The sequence below is a fragment of the Pagrus major genome, chromosome 22, assembly GCF_040436345.1.
Source record: "Pagrus major chromosome 22, Pma_NU_1.0".
NCBI lineage: Eukaryota > Metazoa > Chordata > Actinopteri > Spariformes > Sparidae > Pagrus > Pagrus major.
In genome coordinates this window covers 16222798-16228301 of record NC_133236.1, presented here as the reverse complement: position 1 = coordinate 16228301, position 5504 = coordinate 16222798, and positions in this window count along the sequence as shown.

The window sequence follows — 5504 nt, the reverse complement described above, 5'->3', positions numbered from 1 at the left end:
TCATCGCTAAGTGATAGTTATACGTTCCTAAAACACAGGAAAGATCTCTGTTCATTCCGAACATATTTTCTATCGTCAACGGGTGAACTGGACAACGTTTGTCCCAAGCTCTGTCATACAGTGGGTTTATTACAGGCTTTTCTGCTGAAAACAGCTGCATCCCAGCTAGCAAAATTGTATTGGGCCACACGTGGCTCTGCATCGCGTTGTCTAGGCAGGAAGAGTTTGCATTATCTTGGTCGTGAGGTACGGCAGTAGCACGGACGAGAACGACGACGTGGATAGCTCTGGACAAAGTCTAAGCCCAGAGATATAGCTGAAGGCCAGAGTCTTTTATTTCTAGATGAGTTTGGTTCTCAAGTACTCTTCTAAGGCTATCAGCTCAGTTCACATGACGTCACCCGAGTGCCAGATGTCCTGTGCCCCACCCGTATGTGGCCCAAGGGTACACTGATAGCTGGAATGTTGCTGCCAAATATTAGTAGATGAGAGTGGTGAGTGATCCGAAAAAGTAAAGTTTTATATGCAATTATATGCTTCAATATGCAATTTAAAACACTCCACATAGTTTGATGATAACCTCTAGAGAGAGCCAGGACAGCAGAAGCTCAGTGACCCCAAAATCTTTGACTCGAGAAGGAATGTCACATGTCTTTGCTGAAATATTCACTTCTAGATGCAACATTTCAGTCTGAGTTTAACCATCCAAAATACTGTCAAGCACACCAAAAAAAAAGCAGTATCTGTAGATTGTGTCACTGCTGTCTTGCTTGTCTTAATAATTGATGTCCGCTGGAATTCTGTTGTGCTTCTTTCTTCAAATTTCAGATCATTCTGGGGTTTCTTTCCCCACTTGTGCTGCAGTTGGCTGGCCTCCACAGAGCTTGAAGGAAAGTCACAACATTTGGATTGCCACTTATCACACTCAGGCACGCAAGAAATTAAACCTCCATAGCCTCAGGTGAATGCTCTGTTGGTCAGGGGCACTTTGCATTTTGGAGTCATTACATTGCTGTTCTGCTCTGCTTGTCCTCTGCTCAGAGGGGGGAAAACGGTGGTTGTCCGTGCAACTGCATGCATGAGCAACATTTCAGGAACGAGTCCTGAGTAATTATCCTGTTCCAGTGATTGTCCGGTCCCCAGTGAAGACATGAGATCACACGTAAATATATGTAGAGAGGGATGAGCTGTTTATTCCAGGGCCAAGATTTTATTCCACGCTGGGTAAGTAGAGCAATCTTAGAAGTCAAGAGGATCAGTTTGTGTTCGCCAGCCTGATCTTTTCTCACAGTCGCTGCACAGCAGAGAAAGCTCCTGGTCTCGGCACACACAGAGCTGAGCGCCGTCTCCCCAGAAATCAGCTCACACTCTTTATTCTCCTAATACATTATTGAAAGCTATTTTTGCTGCTGCACTCCAAGAACAAAGGTATTGCAGTTGTCACTTTCAACTTCACAGACAGAACTGGGGGGATATTTTGGGAATCTTTTTTTCGTTGCTTCTTTCCTCTTCCCCAACATTTGACTCCCCTCGAGCAATTTTTGTCTTGTAGCATCTGCCAGTATCATGAGTGTGTCGAAAGCCTTTTGTTATCAGGCTGCTCAAAAGGGCTATCATGGGTTTGGAGTACACCCCGTTATAAACTGGCCATTTTGCACCAAAGCAAACGTAACAAAAATGGGATTAAGAAGATTGCATACCTACGCAAGAGCCCTACAATCCCCTTTGAGTCAATCAAGACTAATTCAATATCAAACTTGATATGATGATGACTCATCCTGCACTCAGGGGCGTGTATTCATTTTTTTGTCCAATAAATGCTTTCTTTACTTTACGACGCTGCCATGGATGTATAAAAAGAAGAAAGTCTCGAGAGGAGTGCGTTGCTCATGACTGGGCCTGATCACTAAAACTGGGTCATGTTGCTGCCTGTTTTTACTACAGTAAAACTACAGAAAGCTGAGGCAACTAGCATTCAGTTAGCTGTTTCATGGGGACTTTAATGTTATGCCATCCACCCATCAATCAATCTTCAACTTTAAGTGGTGAGTGTGTGGCACAGAGCTAACGTGGTCCTCACTGATTACTGTACAAAAACACAAATTTATAACTTTATTCGCTGATGTAGTTGAATCCGGGTTTTCTCTTTGCCTGAACCCTCAGTGATTTATGGAGTTTCCTGATGAACAGATGGCTTTACTTAATGCCAAAGTAGCTGCTAACAGCGGCTAACTACCTGGCCCCGAGTGAACATGGCCGGCGTTAGGGACTGAACACAAATTCTGAGAACAACTGCGGCCAGTTTGACAACAGGGAATCTAGTTCCAAGGTGGTTTATGGTGTTTAGCTGCTGTTAGCTGCTCGTTTAGTCATGCATGTTACCGTTAGCAGTCCTATTAGGTGACTAATGTTTGGCTCCAGATTACCAGGAGCTAAACTCGGCAAGGTAGTGTATTCCCTGTTGTCAAATTGGCAGCCATCGGTCCCGGATGCTGCATTAGGTCCCGCTTAGGCCATGTTTGGCCAGCCCTCTCATCACTTAAAGAGGCTTTACGTAACAATTTGTAGCAATTTACATGTATTAATTACTTTTTATTGGCCATGTGTAAGTATGTACATGTAATATAATGGCCAATCAGTATCCTCGACAAGTCCCTCCCTTCCTGACCGTTTTTACAGGGAACATAGAACTTTACATGAGGACAGTGAAAAAAAGTCCTGGATCCGTCCCTATATCCCGATCCACACCATAAGTTAATGGGGTCCATCCTGGGCCGAGACAGATCCTCCATCCAAGTTTCGTTAAAATTTGCTTAGTGGTTTTTGTGTAATCGAACCAACCAACCAGCAAACAGACACGGGTGAAAACATAACCTTAGGCGGAGGTAGTTACGACAAGAATTAAAGCAGACTTTTTCTCTTTATTTTGTTTGTTTGATCTTCAGTTGCATTTTGATGATTCGGACTTCAGACCTGCTTGTAGAATTCAGCGCTGGCAAACACATCAGTATGTTAAGTCCAAATTGCATGGCTGAATTATCACCCCCCCAACTCTCAAACCACACCAGACTTCAAATGTCTTGCAGAGTTACTGAGATGTTACACTGTCACTGTGCAAGTCTGGATTTTAGGTTACAAATCCTCAGAGCCCTGCAGACCAACCAAGCGAACCCTGAGTCACCAGCTGCAGTGTGTGTGTGTTTTTGTGTGCTAGGAGAGGGGGGAGTGAGTCTATAAGAAAAAGGAAAACTCAATTAGTGTCAGCCTCACACAACAAAGCAACATCCAGCGTCTTTCTACGCCAGGCATAAAATTAAAACATCTCTCCCTACATGATTTGTTTGTTTTTTTCTCCGCAGTGAATAGATTCAGCCTGCAACCTGCGCTCATGATTAATTACACAACAATTATTATGCCTGTCAGTTCACAGCAGGGTCAGGACGAAGACGTCAGTAAATTTCTCCCTGAGCTAGAGGAGGCAAATAGGGCCTGTTAGAGTCGTCAGATGAGCCTACAGAGAAGGGATGTGTTTTTTTGTTTTTTTCTTACTTGATAGATTTTACAGTACTGTATGTCTTAACAACCTTGGGGTGCATTCCCAGATGAACATACATCATTGCTTTTCGTCTTAGGCTGAACACACCAAGCTGGTGGAACCAGTGGAGCCGCTCAGGGGCCAGTTGCACCAGTGGATGTACTCAGCAGGTTGAAATTGTTTAACACTCCCTCCACCTGTTATTATTCTCCCAGACTGGCACAGTAAAAACAAGTTCTACGGTTGGTGAACAGGATAAATAAAGGTTACATCAAATATATCATTTTGAGGAAAAGAGCTAGTGGCTGTGTGCTTGGTTGTATTTCCTGTAAATTATGTTTGTATGATGCTAAACTTGATGCTGATTTTAAAGTAGGAATTTGTCAGATATGGCCAGATGTTGATGTTATTTCAAAGACATCTATGCAGCGTGCTTAAGAGATATCTACTAAAGCTAGTATCACAACCAGCTAGCCCCAGCCTGTCCTGTTAAACAGTATAAACTCAGGAAACGTATTTCCTTCTATTAACCAGTCGGCAATGTAAAGCACCAAAAATGTTCAAAGTGTAGCGTACACTTAAACAGATACATAATTTTTTAGGGTGGCCTTCTTTCAGGTTGCTAAAATACGTCACCCTGTTGGTCCCATTTAGCAGTACAATGCTCTGCTTCCCTGTCGGTGCTACGCACTGCTTCTCCACACAGGGGAAGAGCTGACGGTCATCTACTGCAGGTAATACACTGACTAGACATGAGTACCTCATACAACCCTACATCAGAAGACCCGAACTATCCCTTTAAATGGAACAAGAAAATGTGATCATATTACACCAATCCTAGCCTAGCCAGTTCATGTCAGATCAGACTTCACAGGTGCAATATGTGACTTTTTTTGTAACAATTTTAGTTATACACTCACTCGACCATAACTCAGAATTCAAGTTGGTGCTTTCATGTTTAAATACAAATGTAAACGTAGGGATTTAAAGTCAACTGAAGCTTGTAAACTGCTATTCCATGTATCCAGAGCTCTCTCTCTCTCTGTTTGTTTATATGCCTGCAGAAACGTTGCATAGTGCACCATTAAGGTGCTTCTGACGTACAAAAATTGGAAATGGGCTTGACCAAGCACACATGGACACTGCGGAAAAACAAAGCTGCAAAGTTCTAGTTACAGTGTTGTTAACAGTGAGGACACCCTGCCCCAGACTCCTGCTGCTGCCTCAGGAGGCAACAATGAGCTGATGGCTGCATGAACGTCACTTTTTGTTGTTTGTGTGCCTTTTTGGATTACATCTCCCTCTGAGGTCGTACTGCTCTCCAGTTTGTCTGAAGATGAATTAAAGCCTGAAGCAAGCCAGATGCTCACTGACAAATTTGGTGTAAAAAGAATCAAACTGATCAAAAATTAAAAATCTCTTGTGATCAGTTGAGGGACAGCCCAAGATGCTCCTTTGTGGAGTGATGGTCGGTTAGACTACATTAGGAATTGAGGGCCTGACACAGGTGAATCCCTGGGCAGAAAGAAATAAGCTTGAAGGGATCAAGATGTCCTTGAGGAACAAAACAAACCCCCAATAGAGCCGCTCCATGACAGAAGGAACAGTGCAATGACTGCTTCAACTGTGAGCATCTGTGTAGGTGATTAAAAAATTCAAGCCCTTAAAAAAAAAAAAAAAAACCTTTGAAAAGGTCACAGCCAGGACACAAAGCAGCGACCAGCTCCTAACTCGATCCTCTTCACTGCTCCCCGAGTTTTGAATTTTCAAACGACATGTGTTGTGTATTCCCAGATCCCTTCTGCAGCTGCTCCTGTGGTCGGGCAAGTGCTTTGGGCTTTGGTTTATGTAATGACTGCAAAGAAACACACACATACACATACACACACACACACACAGTACAGCTGAGTGAGTTGCTGCATGGCCAACATTGTGGCAACCGAAACAGAATCATTACAAACACTTCCAC